Source organism: Protopterus annectens, chromosome 1.part0, assembly GCF_019279795.1.
Source record: "Protopterus annectens isolate FY-2018-M chromosome 1.part0, PAN1.0, whole genome shotgun sequence".
Taxonomy (NCBI): Eukaryota; Metazoa; Chordata; order Ceratodontiformes; family Protopteridae; genus Protopterus; species Protopterus annectens.
Window position 1 is genome coordinate 1,207,308,984 of NC_056725.1, and position 21,551 is coordinate 1,207,330,534.

Sequence of the window (21,551 nt, forward strand, 5' to 3'; positions counted from 1 at the left end):
GAGTTGAGTAAACCTGTGTAAGTTAATACTATTTACTGGGGAGTCAGAGATGAGAGTTTGCCAGTTTATATTTGTGTCACCAAGAATGATGGTTTCATTTGATATACTGAGGGTGGACCAGGATAGTAGATCTTCCATAGTAGGTATGTTTTGACCTAGGGATATATAGAGTACAGCAATACATAATTGTTTTCTGTTGTTGATGTGAAGGTTAACTAGTACTAATGCCATATTTCTGAATGTTGCTCTAGGGTTATCATATGGTGTAACAGCTAAAGTGTCATGGTAGATTAATGCGACACCTCCACCTTTTTTAATTAGCCAGTCATTTTGTTACAGATACTATGTACGTTAATTGTAGTGAAGCAGAGGTTCTTGACATTATAAGAAAGGTTTTGGGCAGAATGGTTGATTGGTCCAGGGTTGGGGTGAAGGTCGCCACATAGAGAGAGGGCCTGGTAGTGACATATAATTATGGAGGGATGTTGAGTAATGAAGAGAGGCCTATGGTGGGGGTTACAAATTAATTTTAGTTTGATTATGATGACTAACAATGACTGGATATGTTAAAAGTGGTGTATAATATTTGCAGCTACAGTTGTGTTGGCACGGTATGGAATGTATAATGTTTGCAAATGAGATTGTGTCGCCATGGTTTATTGTCATTTATATAAATGTAACATGCCCTTCATCATACATGATAATTTAATAAAGATGTTTCTTGTTTAAAAAAAAAACTCATTACTCTGCTACGTCTGTCACACACTACTTCATCAGGACGTTCAGCAGTGTATATGACTGCAGTAGTGGCTGCAGTAATGGCTGAAAGCACCATGGCAGTTGTCATAGTTTCCCTGAAAAGTTAGACTAGAGAAGAATTTGGACTGGGGTGATGTGGCATGAGAGATAGGAGCTGGGTAAGCACAGCAATGTATGTGAGAAACACTTGGAAGACTATCAGTTCACTACCCTATAGTCAATGGTTGAATCCACTAATTTCCAACTGCAGCATCAGAGATTAAAGTCTGATGCCGACCCTATTTTCATCCAAAGCTAAGATCGTCCAACATTCATCAGCAGCCTTACAGATGCTTAAGAGTTTCTAGGTATATTTTCTCCAGTTGTGTAATCCCTTAGTCACTGTTAATCACTGTGCTAATATTCTGTACATAGTCTGCCTGTAATAGCTTCTCTTAGTAGAAAGTAAAAGACTGAGAAATATTTAGCTACTCGCTGAAGTCAGTCATTCAAACTGCAGCTAAAGTCTCCCTTACTTGACTTCTGGCTCTGCAAACGTGCTGCACCAGATTAGCACATGACTCCTCTTCATCCTCATCACTGCTCGTCTCCCTCCATATCCTCCTCTTACCTGTACTATAACTCACTCCCTTCCCCCTTTTGTTATACTCCAACACCCCCAACTACTCTTGTCTTCTGTTTCAACCTCTATACCTCTTGTAAAACATATAGCATTCTGTTGAAAATAGCAACAGTATGACTGTTCATATAATTTATCAGATTTGTAATACAGTTCTCTCTCTTCTGAAAAAAATTGTAAAGACTATTGTATATTAGTGCCTTTCAAATGTTAGTGTCATTCTAATGATTACTGTTGTTTGTACATTGGAGCCTTTCTCCCTGGGTCTCCTCTGAAAATGGGTCCTGTGTACAGTTGGGTTTTTACAGTAAAAAAAGCAATAAATAACAGTATCAGAAAAGTAGTTTTGTGCTGACAGTACATCATCAAATTTGAGCTTTTCCCAGCAGTACATCTAAAGGATTAACTCTTGTCTCATTTATGGTATTGCTCTCTGCAGATACTTCAAGAGGCTAGGCTGCTTCCCAGTACGAGCATTTCATCAGCAACATCCTTCACTCTGCCAGGATCACCTTGTGAAGTCATGATAGTGTAGCAGACGACATTGCTGATGCAGTGGACAGTAACAACAACTTGCACAGAAGACTAACAGAAATGTACAGTGGCTTTGATCATAAATAAATAAATAATGCTCTATTTGCATCAACTGTTGAGTAACAAGCCCTGGATGTCCTTACCTAGTCAAATGGCTGCTTACGTGGGTCTGCAGAAAGTTACTAAATTTGAGCTTCCTTCAAAAATACTTTCTAGGCATGGATACACAGATTAGTTTTTCATCAAAATAATTTTCAGTTGTAGCGGTTCATGGAATATTTCGATGATTTTACAGTCATGGCTATGTATTGGATAATCAGTTGATTAATGCAGTGCTGTTTTTGAGTAGTATTGCATTGGTAGTTATCAGTGAAACAGGCTGTCAAACTGAAGTATATATTTTTAGGAAACATTTTCCAGAGTGTGTCAAACAAATAAAAAAAGGTATGTCCCCAGTGGTCAACATAGAACTGTATACACCCAGAGGTGGTCTGAAAGAACACATAGAGAAGTACAATTGGGCACTACAATGCAACTGGAAGGTGAAAGTCACCCACTACAGTAACGTATGGAAGCCAAGAGCAGTTACTCTGACAGTGCTCATCATTGCCCATTGGTGAATGAGCAAACAAGACAGACTATCACTGGATGACTAACAGTGGCAATCATACCTCTCAACCTCTTAGAGCAAGAAATCTGGACAAAGCATAAATAAAAGTGGGACAAAGGTCCAAAAATAGGGACAATTTTTAAATACTGCTTTTACAAACTTAGAAAGTTGACAGAATAACAGGTTTTGCATTAGCATGAACTTTCTGAAGGGTTTGAAGTCTGAAACTCAAATGCCTGTCATTATTTTCTAACTTCAGTCTTTAATGATTTGCCATTAATATGCCAGAAAACCACAATTTTATGAAAAACAGACCAAAAATATGAGGTAAAAATCTGAACATTTTGTGAACATCTGTACAGTTAACAAGTATGGTAGCAATGGAAGGTCAAATCAAATGTCCAGCCTTGATAGGTATGAGTATGCCAAGCCAATGCATCATCAGTGAACATTCTGACTTTTAGAGAATGCATTGGTACTGATGCTTAGGACCTGCCTCATTTGCTTTAGGAACAGCCATGTTTTTATCTGTTGCCTAGTCAGTTCTCTTGCAGTCCTGCTATATGGGTGTTTGATAAGGGCCACAGATGGTGTTTTACAACATAGCCCAAGTTGCAAGGCATGCCAGCAGGCAACTTACTAATTTCTGCAATTTAGGCAAAAGTTAAGTTCGATCCGTTGTACTGACCGTGGGTATGTGTCAGCCTGTAAAATCTGATGTTATTTCTGCAGCCTTATACTTTAGTGGTGTTAGAGCAGTCTGTATTCTTCAAATACTTACTGCCATGATGATGGCTTGCATCAGTAGGCTTACATTCCTCTCCATACAAGGCTGCTATCTAGCTCCTGCTGTGGAACTTATTTGGCATAAACACCAGAGAAATATTTCTACTCTCCACAGCCAGCTGATAAATCTTGCTGGTGATGCAAGCTGCAGTTTTCTTGGACACATGACAGAATATGGACCATACTCTGTAATGGACATTTCAACCAGCAAGATTATAGATATTCAGCTTGTGCAGATGCATGCGATTTACTCATATCTGCATTGGAAATCCTTGCTTTGCATCAGCATGAATTATAAGGTGTAGATCTGCTGTATTGCAGGAGTTATTTTTTCTCTCTCTCTCTCTCTCTCTGTCTAGTCTGGCAAAGAGCTCACCAAACCTGTGTCTTAGTAGTCTGAATTTCTTTCAGGGAGTCTTAAATAAATGACCATTGTCATAGTTGTGTTAGCAAGGATTTATATTTTGCTTGCTTACCATCATGTTTTGCTGTGCAATACACTGCCATTTTGTATTTCTCTCATGCCATGTCTGCAGCAGTGCAGACTAATGAAGTGAAGAACTCCAATGCCATGGAAGTGCAAGGACTGAAGACATCACTTTTTTACTTTGTTGGCCAGAACATCACTGTAGCAAGTTTCATAACAGACCACCATTCTGGCTTGAAGAAGTACCCAGTGACAATTATGTCAAAGTTACTGGTCTGATGCTTAGCATACAGTAAAAGGAGTGTGCATATCTTATAGCCAAACCTATGCCATGTAGTCCCAGACTGTAGGGGGTTTAAAGCACTTTACCACCATGGTAACTCTATAAAGGGAATCTCAGTCCTAGGTATTCTTACTAAACTACTCTTACCAGTTATTATTGTTTTGGTGTCATTCTGATGAGTTTCTAGGAGTCATACTGATAGTACAGTCTGTAAGTTGGTCTCCTGAGTACATCATATCATAAAGGATTTTGTAGCACTTCAATGGCTAATGATTTCTGGTCTGCCCTTTATTCTTTTTTTCTGACCTTTCTTCTAAAGTGTGTACAATTGTCTTTCAACCTGCACTACCAGAGGGATCATGAAGAAAGTGGAGGAGAAAGACAAGTGGTGTGACTGTACAATTCTGCTACACAGGACTCAAACCCTCAACAACCACATCTACCTGTGTGGAACTTAAAGCTGGGGCGACCTGCATCCCATGTCAGTTTTACCTCAACCAGGTATTTTCTCAGTTTCTACCAAATGAATTTAACATTTCAATTATGGATGAGACTAACGTGACAACTTAGGCTCCTCTTTGGAATGTCAGATCACGAGTGGGTTACTTGTTTGTGTTTGCTTTTGCTTTGCTTGTTCACACGTGCATCCTGTGTTACAGTTTTCAATCATTTCTATTGTTCAGAAAATCATAGTTCATGCTTTGTAACCATTATGCTTCTCTGTTTAGAGTTTTTTCCAGATTGATTCCACTACAATCTTTACTTTTTTTCTGTCATTTGTACAAATCATTGTGTTTTACTGACAGGGTCAATATACTAGGGCCAGTACATTTATTTACTGACCCGTGTACATTGACAGGCTTTTTTACCTACTGTCAAAGACAATGAGTAAGCACTCCCACAGTCAAAGGCAGTTTCCCTTCAACTATGGCCTACATTTAGCTCAAAAGATCTGCTCACTCCAACAAAAACAGTACCATACCCAGGAAGAAGAAACAATAGTTAATGCCTTCCTTTATCCCAAGGAAGAGAGCACACCAGTCTGCAAAGCCATTACCTCATTAGGGGTTTTTACCAGTGTACAAAACCACTGCCTCATTAGGGGAATAGTACCAGCGTTCAAAGCTATTACCTCATCAGGGAATAGTACCAGTGTTCAAAACCATTACATCATTAGGGAATAGTACTGGTGTACAAAACCATTACATCATTAGGGAATAGTACTGGTGTATTACATCAAAGGACAAAACCACCACCGTAACAGATACAAGCATGCAAAATCTGAAGGTAATGCTACTCAATGCTAGAAGTCTAAACCTCAAAATTCACTCTCTCAAGGCACTCCTAAAACTGGAGAACATCGATATCTGAGCAGTAACTGAGACCTGGTTCAAGCTCCAGAGAGCACCCCTGCAATACCAGGCTACAACCCTTACCACACTTTTCGGCCACCAAACCAGGATCGAAACACTAAAGGTGGAGGAGTCTCCATATTCACCAAGGATATTCACACCACCAGGTTAGTTGCCCAACACAATGCGTTTGAAATTCTCCAGGTGCAACTAACACTAGGTAAGACTGCAATCCAAATTGTAGCTTGCTACAGATCCCCCACCATACCCCAAGATTCTCACTACACCTTTCTAAATATACTGGAAAATATTAATATACAACCAAACACCCTAATACTGGGTGATTTCAACTACCCTGCCATTAACTGGGAAAACTACTCATGTACCAACACCTTTGCCCAACAGTTCTTGGAATTCATAAATTCCAATGCCCTGGATCAACTAATCCATAGTCCCACCAGCAGCTCCAATATCCTAGACCTGGTCATTACCAACATGGGAAATCAATGCTCCACACCAGTGGTCATTCCCTCGTTGGTCAGGTCAGACAATAAGCTAATCACCCTTAACATCCACTTCCCACCCCCACCCCCCCAGTAAGGAAACCTCCATAAAAAACTTCTCCAAAGCCAACTTCATGCTACTCAAGTCAGAAGTTACAAACTACATGACACCCATGCAGACGGGAACTGAAAGATCGACTGCGGAGTCCTACACTAAGGCACTGTACGAGCACATCTACTCATGCATGAATCGTGCCATCCCAAATAGAACCAAGATGCTCTCCTCCAAAAAAAGGAAGCCAATCTGGTGGTCCGCTGCCATAAACAAACTTTACAACCAAAGGAAGAAAATGTTGCAGAAAAGAGGAAAATCCCAGGATGCAAAAAACTCACTAACCAGCCTCAGTAAAAAGCTGAGATCCCTCATAAAATCCTCCAAAGCTAGTTACGAAAATAAAATTGCCAAAGATTCCAAAGACAACCACAAGGCATACTATAACTATGTCAAGAATCTAAATGGCAATGCTCAGATCTGCTCTGAGCTACAACAGAATGGCATTAAATATACTGATCCCAAGGATATTGCCAATATCCTGGCAAATCGATTCAGTGCCAACTTCACCTCTCTCTCACCCCCTAAATGGCCCATCTCAATTCCGGAAGATTGCCATATTCCGGTAATAATGGCCACACAGGTAAAAAAACGCACTCACCAAAGCTAACAATACAGTATCCATGGGTCCAGATGACATCCCGGGCTGTGTACTACATGAACTACAAAATGAACTGGCACCTCACCTAACTGTCATGTTTAATCATACCCTCACCTCAGGCTTCATGCCCACTGAGTGTTGCACAGCTACAGTTATCCCACTCCACAAGGGGGGATCCACCTTGGATCCTGGGAACTACCGCCCCATCAGTCTGACGAGCATGATCTGCAAGGCCATGGAACGTATTATCATGGAACTTATAAACAAAGACATTGGCAAACTTAAAACACTGGACCTCACCCAGTTTGGGTTCGTAAAGGGCCAATCTTGTCTCCTGAACCTGATTTACTTCTTCAAATCAGTCTCCAGGGCCGTGGATGAGGGTAAGTCAGTCCACACAGCCTATCTGGACCTCGCCAAGGCCTTTGACACCAAACCCCCACTCTGGAATCATAGATAAACTTACTAAGCTGGGCATTAATCCTACGTCACTTGATGGGATGCCAACTGGCTTACTGACAGAACCCACACTGTAAAAGTAGCTGACTCCAAATCCAGCTCCAGACAAGTGACAAGTCAAGTACCTCATGGTTCAGTCCTGGGACCTCTCTTGTTTGGCATCTACTTCTCTGAAATACAGGCCAACACGAAGCGACTCTGGATAACAAAGTTTGCAGATGACTGCAAACTTGGAGCCATTATTGAATCCCCAAATGATGTGGATACTCTACAAAAGGGCCTTACAGAAACAAATGCTTAGTGCCAGAGCCATGGGCTCAAGCTCAATGCCAAGAAATGTATAGTTATCCTGTTTGGGAAAAAACATGTACCCTTGAATTACCACATGGGTAGCAGTACACCAAACACTGAAAGTGTGATAAGAAACTTAGGGACACAGGTGGAGAGTGGTCTCACCTTCAATAACCACATCGCCACAACAGTCAGGAAATCCTTCTGTGTGGCACACCTCATCACTAAGGGATTTTCATCCAGAAAAAAGGAGGTTATTGTCCCACTGAACTCATCCGTCATTAGACCCATTATAGAATACAACGCCCCATTTGGTATGTACCTTGCAAGACATCTGCAACAACTGGAAAGGCCGCAGAAATACCTCACTAAAAGAATCACAGGCCTAAAGCAGATGCCCTATGCTGACCGCCTTAAATAACTCCAGCTATACTCTGTCACATATCGTCTACTCAGAGGTGATCTCTGCTTAACATACAAGGCCATGTCAAACCCAGAGCTGCTGGACATGCTACACTTAAAGAAATCCCAATCCCTTAGAGCCACATGCTCCAGGGATCTAAACCTTGTCATCACAATAAACAAAACATGCTGGAGGGATAGGTTCCTGACCCAGAGACTACACAGACTATGGAATAGACCACTCATACATGTCAAGCAGAGCGCCTCTTTGGCCCTCTTCAAAAGGAACCTTGATGATTGGATGGGAGAAAGGAAATTCCCCCCCGGGGATCACGTCAGTCGCCCTGCTAGACAGGGGTCCAGGGAAGTAAATAGTGTGGGAAGAAATAGCCAGAGAATTGTTATGGCTAGGCTTGTATAGGCCCTAGGGCCAATAGCCTAGTACCAGCCTATGAACCTATGAACAAAACCATTACAACATTAGGGAATAGTACTGGTGTACAAAACCATTACATCATTAGGGAATAGTACTGTTGTACAAAACCATTACATCATTAGGGAATAGTACCAGTGTACAGAACCACTACCTAATTAGGGAATAGTACTGGTATATAAAACCATTACATCATTAGGGAATAGTACTGGTGTACAAAAGCATTACATCATTAGGGAATAGTACTGGTATACAAAACTATTACATCATTAGGGAATAGTACTGGTGTAAAAAAACATTACAACATTAGGGAATAGTACTGGTGTACAAAACCATTACATCATTAGGGAATAGTACTGTTATACAAAACTATTACATCATTACGGAATAGTACCAGTGTACAGAACCATTATCTCATTAGAGAATAGTACCAGTGTTCAAAACAATTACCTCATCAGGAAATAGTACCAGTGTTTAAAACCATTACCTCATTAGCGAATAGTACTGGTATACAAAACCATTACATCATTAGTGAATAGTACTGGTGTACAAAACCATTACATCATTAGGGAATAGTACTGGTGTACAAAACCATTACCTCATTAGGGAATAGTACCAGTGTACAAAACCATTATCTCATTAGGGAATAGTACCAGTGTTCAAAACCATTACCTCATCAGGGAATAATACCAGTGTTCAAAACCATTACCTCATTAGATAATAGTACTGGTATACAAAACCATTACATCATTAGGGAATAGTACTGGTGTACAAAACCATTACCTCATTAGGGAATAGTACCAGTGTACAAAACCATTATCTCATTAGGGAATAGTACCAGTGTTCAAAACCCTTACCTCATCAGGGAATAGTACCAGTGTTCAAAACTATTACCTCATTAGGGAATAGTACTGGTATACAAAACCATTACATCATTAGGGAATAGCACTGGTGTACAAAATCATTACATCATTAGGGAGTAGTACTGGTGTACAAAACCATTACATCGTTAGGGAATAGTACTGGTGTACAAAACCATTACCTCATTAGGGAATAGTACTGGTGTACAAAACCATTACCTCATTAGGGAATAGTACTGGTAAAACCAACCATTACCTCATTAGGGAATAGTACCAGTGTTCAAAACCATTACCTCATTAGGAAAAATACTGGGTATACAAAACATTACATCATTAGGGAATAGTACTGTCATTAGGGAATAGTACTGTTGTACAAAACCATTACCTCATTAGGGAATAGTACCAGTGTACAGAACCATTACCTCATTATGATTGTTAGTATTATCCTGGCCTAAATCAAGCTGAACATCACTAGCATTTGCATCCTCAACAGAATTTGATCTTCACAATACTTGGAACAATGAAATACAAACAAGGATCTGATGAAGCTCGTTTAGCATGTGACTAAAAGCACTTCAACTTACAAAGGTAATTAACCACTATTGTTTTAATAAGAAAGGTCTGACACAGGTTACATTTTTTTTCAAAGCCTCATAAAAGTGAACTCTACTATTGTCATGGTTCTAAACAGCCAATGATTTTGTGTTTTGTTACTTTTTGTATTTTTAATCATAGGGAGTCCCATAAAAGTGGCATCTGTCCTTCTTTTGATGGAAGATTACAATATAGTGGGTAACTCTTTTAGTTGTGACAGTGTGTTCCAATGAAACAACAAGAGACTTAAATGAAAACAGGGTGGCACACAAAGGATCCGTATCCATCCACTCAAACTTTGACCCATTAAATAAATTTTAAAGAAAGAATTAGAGATGTACAACAGTTTCTGTAATGAGAGCAAATTCAAATATGCAAAATTGTAAAAAGGTAGGCCTCTTTAGTACTGGAATGATACACAGAAAAAGAATGTTGCTGCTTGTCGGTTAAGATAGAAAAAAAACAGGGTTATTTTTTTGTATTCACTTGAAAACCAAGTACAGACTTTGGTATAGACCAATGTTAAGCAAAGGAGCTGGGAACAGAGTTGAGGTGAAGAAAAATCCACTAAATTGGAAGGATTCTGAAAACCCTTTGCAAATTAGCAGTAAGGAATCACAACCAATCTTGGAGCTTCAGTCACAGCTAATTGAAAGGCTAATGCTGAAAATCATGTGCAAATTAGTAGCAAGGAAGCCCAGCCAAATTGGGAAGCTTCAATTGCAGCCAATTAAAAATTTAATATGAAAACCAATCACTCCAACTGCTCCTCCCACAGTCCTTTGCTGAAAATAAGATAAAAGAGCAATGCATTATCCAGTATTACCATATTTTTTTCTTGATTTAATGAAGTCTATAAGACAAAAGCACTTATCCAAATAAAGCTTCTTTAAATGAATACTAACTCAAGGTGACTTATTTTGTAGATATGAATAGGAAAACGTCTGAACTTCCAGATAGAAGCTGAAGTTCACCGTCCTTCCTAAACTACAACCTGCTCTCAAGCTACTGACTTTAACATTTGTTTTGCTCATCCTGACTGGGGCATTTTGGCTCCCCCATGTTGGTTCAACTTGGATCGGACTACTTCCACCACTTAGGATCTTTACCTTTATTTAATTTATTTATTTAATTATTAATTTTTAAGAAAGTTATATGTGTTGTTGAAGGCCTCTGTGCATGTTTTATTTCATGTTGCGCTCCACTGAAGCATTAAGTGAAATCAAAATACTAAAAAGGAGAACTGAGCAACTGGAAGTCTGACTGAGTCTCCCTAATATCACTAGCAACAATGAAGTATTCTAAGCTGGACTGGCTGCTCCCTGTAAAGCTTTGGCTATATTCACTTTGGCTTGCACTACAGCTTCTTAACTGCTTCATACCTCTCAGTTGTACAGATTTTTGCAGAATGTCCAGATTTGTGTCTCATATTTTTGGCCTGTTACTCATAAAATTCTGTTTTTCTTGTAAATCATTATCAAATTATTAAGGACCTAAGTTAGAAAATAATGACAGACATTTGAGATTCACAGTTCATACCCTTCAGAAAATCATTGCTAATATAAAACCTGTTATTCTATCAACTTTCTAGGTTTGTAAGAGCAATATGTAAAAGGTTTGCCTATTTTGGGGCCTTTGTTCTCCATTATTTAAGGCTTTGTCCAGATTTCTTATTCTAAAAGGCTGAGATGTATGCTGGTTCCTTGCTGATGGCATAGAATTAGACACACTCACTGCAGATTTTGTTTTTAATACTCTTAGCTCTCAGTCCATTCACAGAGTCAGGCAGGTCAGATTACAGCACACCTTCACTGAACATGCTAACCAAATGTTGATTCACCAAATGTCACAGACGTAGGAGTCTGATCATCAGTTATTGTCATTTGCACAGACTTGTGTTTGCATTAAATTAAAACTTTTTTTATTCATTGATTTGAAAAACCTGTAACTGTTTTTTTAAACTTTGAATACAGTCAGACTTATGTAAAGAGATGTCTGCTGAGTCCGTATAATGGATCTGCCAAAGTCTACACTGCACTGCCTAATTGTTTTTCAGTCAATCTTGACAGAAAATATTTGTCAAACATATGAAAACTGGCAAGATGTAAAAAAGAAACCAAAAGAACTGGCAGCCAGATAAAAGCAGGTGTCACACAAAACTTTTATAAAAGAAACAAATAAGGCTCCAAACACTACCACAGCTCGAAGGTAGCAAATTTTTAATCTAACAAGCAGGTTAGCCTTCTGGAACATTGAAACCATTTCTAAAGAGCTGCCCACTTAGACATTAAGAGGGTGTTGCTTTTATGGAGGTTTGGTTCTTTTGGAGTTTGTTGACTGGCTGGGAGATTTTTGTTTTTATAAATGGGATGAGACAGTTGGCAATGATTTCCCACCTATGAGACCTATTTTGTCAAGTAAAGAGTGGGCAACGAGCCCTTTTCAATTTATATTGAAAAGACTTTAAGACTTGTTTTGGACACTGTAGTTACTGTTTTGAAAGATAAAAAAAGTTTTCTGGAAGATTTGTATGAATGGACAGGGACAATTTGTGATAATAATGATTTTTTATTTGTTACTTTAGACATAGCATCGCTATTTATGGTCATCCACAATGAGATTAGAGCAGAAATTATTCTGAGTTTCTTGAGCACAAAAAAACAGATTTTCATGCTAATAAAGTTGAGCTGATTTGTACCCTCTTAGAACACATACTAAAGAATAATGCTTTTATATTTTTTGATTTGTGACTTACTGTGGAGTTGATTGGTAAGAGAAGTTTTATTTGAATTTCTATTGTATTTGTTATCACTGTTTATCACTGTTTGTAGGTAGGAAGGGACTGCTTGTTAACAAGATTTACTCTGATTCATGTTTTGTTGCTTTACCTTTAATTTCACTGTTGATTGTTAGAAAGGGATAGGTTTTAGACAGGCAAGCTCTAGCCACCCCAAGGGGACAGAGTAGCTGTTGCATGGAAAAGACTTCCAAATTGCATTAGAGCAAGTACAAGTTTAGATATTTTTAAGAACAGCCTGGATACTTATTATGAGAAACAAGTGTTTTGGTATATTGGCAAGCTAGAAGACTCTAATGCCCATGCTTGAAATATTTGTATGTATGTATGCATGTATGTGTGTATGTATGTATATTCAGAGAATGGATGTAGCTATGGGCACTGCATGCACCAATACATATGCAAATTTAATGTTGATACTATGGGAACATGAGAAAGTATTTACAAACAACATTTTTTAAGTCAATATATTTTTACAGACACTTTGTGGATGATATTTTTATCATCTGGGGTGACACGGCAGAGCATCTTGTAGACTTTGTAGAGTTCTTACACAGTACTACTACATTTCTTAAATTCAGTTATCAGTCATCAGCTGAGTGTATTGATTTTCTTGACATTCGAGTCAAGAGAAATGAACTGATACAACTTAATACTAGTTTGTATAGAAAAGATTGTACGAAGAATACACTCTTATATAAGTCTAGCATGCATCCAGGGCATGTTACAAAGAATGTCCTCAAGGGCCAGTTATTGAGGCTCATGAGGTTACATAGTGTTGATGCTGAGATGAATTAAACCTTTCCTAATTTGGGGGAAGATTTCATTAAAAGGGGGTATAGAATGGTTGATATAGATACCTGTATTAAAGAGGTCCTGACCAGTAGGAATACAAAGGGGAAACCTTATTTTTCGTGTAGAAGTAATGATAGTCTTGCTGGGACCAATGAAACCAGTTCTGTTAATACAAGGAATAGACCAGTTTTTGCCTATTCTAATGATATCAATTTGGTATGTGAAGTGATGAGAACGTACTGGCCGATCATTTTAGCTGACCCTGAGATTAGTAAGGTAATTGATATTAACCCATGATTTAGTTTTAGGAATAATCTGTTCCTCAAAAGGCAATTGTGCTATAAAATATGAATAGAGTCCATAGGCAAGACTCTGAATGGAGTGACACTTTTATGTGTAGGACAAGTAGAGCATGTAATTTTATTTTTACATGCACATCATTTTAGGGTTGCCACCTTTTCAAATTGCCAAAGTGGGACATTTTCTGGACACACATCAGATTTTACAGGCCGACACATACCCACGGTCAGTACAAAGGATATAACTTTACTTTTGTAACATTTAGGTATTTTAGATACAGAAATAACTATTTTATGCAACTATTACATAAAATATGGGACATAATTATGTCCTACAATCTCAGGACATTTGCCATTTTTAATGTTTTTTGTCAGACTGTCCTACATCATTTTATCACGAACAGACATATTTCAACTTGGAGTTTGATTTTTTTTCAAATTGTAGGAGTACAGATTTAATTTATATGGCATACTGTGGCACATGCAGTGCCCTTTACATTGAAATGACTAACCACAGCCTAAAAGAGAGAATATTCGAACATGCAAACGATGTTCTCAGGGGGCCAGTGCTTTGGCAAGGCATGTGAAAGAGAAAGGGGAGGAACATTGTTTTAGGTTTCTTGTTTCTGAATTAATCAATAAGAACAACATAGATGGGGATTTACAAAATAGAATGGAGTCTGAGGAGCAAATGGTATTGTTTTTGCTTAAATCTTATATAGAACCTGGGTTTCATGAGAAACTAACATTGAAACCATTTCTAAAGAGCCACCCACTTAGACATTAAGAGGGCATTGCTTTTATGGAGGTTTGGCTCTTTTGGAGTTTGTTGATTGGCTGAGAGATGTTTAGTTTTATAAATGGGGTGTAGCAGTTAGCAATGATTTCATGAAATTATGTCATCCCTCCTTTTAGTGATTGGTGTTTCTTAGTATTTTAAATGTGTTTTTCATTTTTTTTTCAAAAACATTTTTATTTTGTTTTCATTATAATCATATGCAAATGTACATATAACAAATACAATAAAACAATAACAAAACTATTTACAATATTTACATTCATCCATGATAAACAATCATTTTATCCATGAGAACTTATCAGTATTTCTTCAAAAGGTTTTCCAATTTTTGCCATACTATTTTTTTTTATGAGTAATGTTATGAGTTCTATAACAAATGGTTTGCAGTTCTTTTTTACAAACAACTTTTGCTAAATTAATAAAATCTTTAAACATCAAATCTTGTTTACTTTTCCAGTTCAAAGTAATAACTTTTCTGGCAATTGCAAGAATTAACCAGAGTAACTGAATCTGAGATTTAGGTATTACATTTGGTATAGGAACAATGAATAGGATTAGTGAGTTAGAAATATGACAGTTATCAGACCATAAAGAATTTACAAAATATCTATAGTCTTTCCAATGCTGAATAACATACATTCAATGAACATGTGAACCCAGTTGACCTCTAGTAATTCATCACATTTCCAACATTTACTTTCACTGTTTTTGAGTATAAGATGTATTTTATGTGGAGTATAGAAACTCCTATTCATAAATTTCCATGTATACAATCTCCAATATAATGAAGAAGAGATACCATACGTAGAATTCAATAATTTTTGGATTCATCAGATATTTGTTCTCCATTAATCTTTACATAGTAATTCCAAAAATCTGAGTCAAACTTTAGAATGTCTTCTCTTAGTATCTTATAGATAGGTGAGATACTTAATTTTTGATTATCTGTCTTTTCAAGACACCTAATAAAAAGTTGAATCAAAATAGGTATAGATTCAGTCTCCAGGTTGATTGATATTTTCATTTTGTTTCCTATAAACTGCCATAATGAATGTATAAACAACCAACTGTCTTGACTATTATCAAAACTACATAAAAGAGAGTTTAGTGGTCTTAAAACTCTCATTTTCAATAAACTGATACCAGAATATCAAGTTATTTTCCTTTAATTTTTGCATCACATTGATGTTGAAAGAATCTAGGCAATCAGGGGAGTATGCTATAGGGAATATAAGAAATAGGAATTGTTTAATGTTGTAATTACGATTATATTTTTAAAATGATTAAATATTTGATTAATGCCATAAGAAAAATGATCAAACTTCTTATTAAATACGCAACATTCATGTAAAAGCCAATGAACTCTACTTATTCCATATTCTTCCTTAAATTGATTTTCTATAGTTCTGGCATCAGTTATATGAATCTCATGTATTGTTTTCCAGCCAGATATGTAAGTAGGTGTGATCCAATGTAATATTACATTAATTATAACTGATTTGGAATAAAGATCTAAGCTAGGGATTGCTATCCCATTACTGTTCCAAGTTCTAATGTGCCAGTTATATGCAATCCCAGGTTTTAAGGGGAACCATAAAAATTTAACTAGCATGGAATCTAATTTTTAAATAAGTATTTGGGAGGGGGTAGTATCAATGACTGTATATAAAACAAAATTTTAGGTAAAATTATCATTTTAATTAAAGAGAGCCTATCCTCTATTGTGAAGAACATTTTATTCCACCTTTTTATTAGTTCACCAGTGGTGGTTATTAAATTATTGTAGGTTAGTTTAACAGACTCTTTCCATGTACTTTTTATACTGACACCCAAATATTCTAATACATCATTCTCCCACTTAAACAGACTATTCTCTCTTAGGTTTTTGTTGATCTTTTTGTTAGTTAGTAATGTCTTGGATTTATTATGATTAAATGTAAGCCCTGAAATTCTTTCAAACTTGCTTAAGGTATTTATAACATCATGCAAAGAATCGCCAATATCACCCAATGTTAACAACATATCTTCAGCAAATAATTGTATCTTTGGACAATAGTCCTTATTAATTTGAAAGCCTTTTATATTTTCCATTGAAAGAGCAAACAATGGTGACAAAGGGAAACCTTGTCTAGTTCCTTTGAGGATTTCTAGTGGTGAGGATAGAAATGATCCGATTTTCATATAAGCTTGTGCCTCACTATAAATTTTCATTAATAAGTTGACAAAATCTGAGAAGAATTCAAAACCAAGCAGAATTCTTTGTAGATAAGACCAAGTAATAGAATCAAAATGCTTTTCTATGTCTAGGCTGATAATAGTTAGTTGTTTTTGTATTTGCATGCTATGTCTATTAATGATAGTAATTTAATAATGTTATCTTGCACTTTTCTATGTAGAATGAACCCTGTCTGATCATTATGTATTAGATTAGGTAACATTTTCTTTATGTTTTATGGTCTAAAGAAGGAAGTTGATTCCAAAAGCCCTAACCTGTTTGTTACATTAAAGATTTGCTACCTTCAAACTGTGGTAGTGTTTGGTGGCTTATTTCTTTCTTTTAGGATATCAAAATGGCTGTATTACTGATCCCACTGATCAATTGTTTTTCCGTTGCTGCTTGTTACAGTTGGAATAAGATATGTATTATTTTCATGCTACCCTACTCTGTCTTATGTTTTTAATTATGTGTTGATTGATTTTAGTTGCAGAGCCACACTTGAGTAAGAAATGAATAATCTTATCTCAAATGCTCATTTGTTTTCATTCTATTAGAAAAATGCCAGATATTTATTATAGTCTTGCTAACAAAAACAATCTTTTTGTTCTTTTTGCTTCCACAGCCTGTCATTCACCAGTCTCCTCCTTGTCATTCAGCCCATTCATTTCCCATCATCAGGACATGGGGTGATCAGACGGGGCTTTTATTCAGAAAGCCATCAAGTGTCAGTCAAGATTTTTTGTGCTGTTTTATCGCCCTACATACTATACATTTGGTAAAACATCAGGGAGGAACATGCAATGATTTACTGTGGGGGACATCCCATCACTTCCTTAAGGGGTGTTCTTTTCAAGTAGCTGTGTCCCCCCTCAAACCATGGTGGTGGTTTCTCTGGTCTCCACCAGGAAAATCACACCACCCAGTTTTCACTATACTATATATGTGTATACAACCCTCGCTACTCCTAGGGCAAGCAAGCAGGCCATGCCTCTTCACTTCTCCCAGCCTAACAAAGACTCAGCCAAACATGCAGATAGTGGGGTTTGGAATTATTGACCTGAATATACCCATAAAGACTTGAAAAGTAAAAAGTCATGGGTATTCAGAAATCATGTAGTTGAAACACTGGCATGTCCTTAAGGGGTCATTTGCATATATACCATGGGCTTGCACTGTAGGTGATTTAAAGTTTTACACAATGAAAACTCTGGTTTGGCTGAACCTTTCTTACTGTTTTTACTGAATGTTTTACCTGAATGACCCTTTTTCTCTCCTAAAAAGGAGTGCCATGTCCTAACACCCTCCTGCTCTACTGCACCCCTCACAGCTATGTGAGGAGCAAAACAACTGAAAAAAAAACACCTTGGTCCTAGGGTGGCTGCCTCCTTTGCCCACCCTTGCTGTGCTTCTGGTGTAAGCAGCAGTGTTGGGAGATCTAGCAGCACTTTCTAGAGTTATAGGCAGCTCTGAGAGGGTACACAGGAATCTGTCTGTGCATGGTAAGCTGCCTTTTTCTTGCCTTTCTTAAGGATGTATATGCCTCCACAGAAATTCAACTTAAATAAAGCTAACAATATGAATGTGTGTACAAACATGTGTTGTGTATGTAGATTGTACTGGCAATAAGATAGTCCATGATAACAAAACAAGATCTTCTTGTATATCTGTCAGTTCTTATGGAGAAGATATGTCCTGTGTATAGTATAAGGGAGCCCATGAGGTTGGGTGCAGCATTCATATGCCTGTACATCTGTATCCCTTCCATTGTAGTAACCTATACATTTGTATCCCTCCCATTGTAGTACTGTGTCCCCTGTATTATCTTAGGTGTCCACTAACATTGGCACCAGAGATGACTGCCTTCCCTTTATAACATGCCTGTGGGGTATGACAAGGTGGTTGGGTACCGCAAAGAGTGCATGTGTGCCAATGTTTGGGAGATACACCAGCCATATGATTCCCTACACCTATTCCTCTCACTATAATATGGCATACCTCATAGCTGTCCTTTTCACTACAGCACAGTAAACCAGGGCAGCTGGGTATGTGGTTCTAATCCAGCTATTCCCAACAGTACATATTATATAACTACAACTTTTGTGTTCACAGATATCAGCATGTCTAAAGGATGAAGTAGATAGTAGTGGATGGACAATTTCAGACCTACTTAAACTGACATTCTACTAAAGGTTCCATGGGCAGTGCTTTTTTGGTAGAAGGAGCACTGACCAGTCTTTATGGGACCAGGTGTGGCAAGCATCTGTCCATGAAATTAATGGTGGGGTGGGCAGAACTGCACACTGCAACAATGTCATAAAGCATGTCACTGAGAAGCCAAGCCATGCCACAGCAAAGGTGTGTTCCATAGCAGCTCAATGACTACCATGTGGAGGTCCATTAGGGAGCAGTAGGTTATCAGAGCCAGAGGGGTTTGTTGGTGTTCCTGCATGGGGGCAACAGTACTGAGATCATCACTGGTGGTATGGACACTTGCAACAGGATGGACCACAAGGGCATCAGAACCATGGAGCAAGGAGGCGGGCACCCCCCACACACTTTTACAGCTGTCTCTTAGGGGAAAATAAACATTTTTCTGGAGCTTTTCTCCCCGGGCCTCTACTGAAAAAGGACAGCTCTGTCCAGTTGGACCTCCCCAGTAAACAAATGTAAAATAGAATAAATAAAATAAAATTAATGAAGTGACATATTTACCAGAAAAAACTCCATGGTGGTGTTTTTCTTTAAGGAGAAGACATGTGTGCATCACACGCTAACGTGGATTTAAACACAATCACACAGTAGTTAAACTAACTGGCTGTACCATTGGTAGTGTGTGTTTTTCAGGTACAAGGTACAGCTTTTAAGGAGAGTTATGCTGCCCACCCCTGAGTGCTGATCGTTGCTGCCAGAACAGTAAGGAGATTTTTGCTGATTCATGATGTTCGTGATGTAATGTTTTCTTATCACATTCATTTAGGTACAGTTTTTAAGGAGAGGAGAGTTTTCTGCTGCCCCCAATTGCTAGGAGAGAAGTGTGTGCGTGTTTTCTGCTGCCCCCAATTTTTAGGAGAGGAATGTGTGTTTTCTGCTGCAGCTCTGCTAACACTACAAATCTACCTGTTTTGTTTCGAACCTATCTTAAGTCTTTCAGTATTGTAGGGTAAGTACAGTCATAATAATGAAATTATTAAATTAGTAAACGTTTGTGGGTTCTGTGGCTTCCTTTTTTGCAAATGACCTGAAAGTTGTGCCTACTTGTGAAATTCACTGCATTAGAAAAAAAAAACGATTAATGGGTTGTGGTATGTTTGTAATTATGTTTTAATCCTGTTGTCACTGTACTCTTTGTATGGAGTGAGAAGCATAACACAGTACCCCGGGCAGTCAATCAGAAAATAAGTGACAGGTTGACATGAAAGGAGGCACTTTGTGTGAACCATTACTCTTGATTCTTATCTGGCTTAATATTTTACTATAAGGAAATTAGGATATAATCAGAGTTTATAAGTCATGGCAAATAATAAACGATAGAAAGCTACTGAATGTTTTAGTTTGTTAAAATTACATGGCCCTATGCAAATTAAATGGCAAAAGCAATGTTTGCTGGCTGTGACTACATGAAGTTACTGATAAGATCTTAAGCATAATAGTTGTATTGGGCATGTTAACTTTAATAAATTTAGAGGAAGATATAATGTGCAGAACATGAGTTTCACTGAAGGAGAATATCACAAATTATACAATATGGAATATTGTGTTTAATGGCATGCATTATGCATTATGCACTGAATCAAACACATAAACACACAAAGACATACTCGGAGGCTCTGAGTAAAAATTTACCTAAACAGCAGAGGCCTCCAAAGCAGACACCCAAACAACTGCTACCTCAAGACACCCCACAAGCAACACATAAACCACAAAAGCAGTGTGCAAAGCAGTCACAGCCCTTAAGGCCAAATACAACACCAAACATACTTGTCATAGGTGACTCCATAGTCAGACACACTGATGTCCCACTCACCAGGCTGAACAAGGAGAGGGTCACAGTAAGCTTCCTATCGGGCTAGAATCCGCCACATAACACAAGCACTGGTCACTCCACGGCAAGTACAAATATGACACAGTCATTGTCCATGCTGGTGTGAGCGACCTGAGACGTACCTCCCTGGACTACATGAAAAGAGACATAGAGGAGCTCTCTGATTATGTAGCCCAGGCAGGTATGACCTAACCCTGAGCAGTATCCTTCCTTCACCAAGAATGATGCCACAATATAGAGACAAGATGATCAGCTTTAACAATTGGCTTAATGTCTGGTGTCATTCAAAGGGGATCCAGTGTCTGTCTGCCTGGGATGACATGCTTGACAAGCCATGCTGCTTTAAGGGATGGCTTGCACCTGTCACCCTGGGATTCCGGATATTGGCTAAGGCTCTTGCCACCCCCATAGTGCCTTTTTAGGCAAGGCTCAAATTCTAAACCTACCACCCTAGAAAACAAAAATGGGAAGAAACTGAGGGTAATGCTGCTCAATGCCAGAAGTCTAAATCTCAAAATGCATGCACTCGAGGCCCTTCTCAGTATGGAGAACATCGATGTCTGTGCTGTAACTGAAACCTGGTTCAAGGCTCCTGAGAGCACCCGGCACTATTAGGTTTTACCTCATATCATGCGTTCCGCCCCAAAACCCAGACCACACCACAAAGGAGGGTGTATCCATATTCATAAAGGATACCCACACCTCCAGGTTGGTGGCAACGAAGCTTTGGAAACCATCCAGGTGCAACTAACCATAGGCAAAACTGCTCTACAAATTGTAGCATGCTACAGGCCACCCTCTCAAACTCAGGAACCCCACACAGCCTTCCTGAAGACACTGGAGGGTATAACTGTATCTCCAAACACCATCATATTGGGTGACTTCAACTACCCGAATATAGACTGGGAACATTACTCAAGCCTAACTTTCTAGCCCAATGGTTCCTGGGTTCATAAATTCAAATGCCATGGAACAG

General features: G+C 38.2%; 1 protein-coding gene across 1 annotated transcript in view; it reads right to left on the minus strand.

Annotated features, from left to right (window-relative positions):
* LOC122796901 (zona pellucida sperm-binding protein 3-like) overlaps positions 1 to 21,551 on the minus strand; it is a 191,862-nt gene that overhangs the window by 153,189 nt on the left and 17,122 nt on the right. The window lies entirely within an intron of this gene.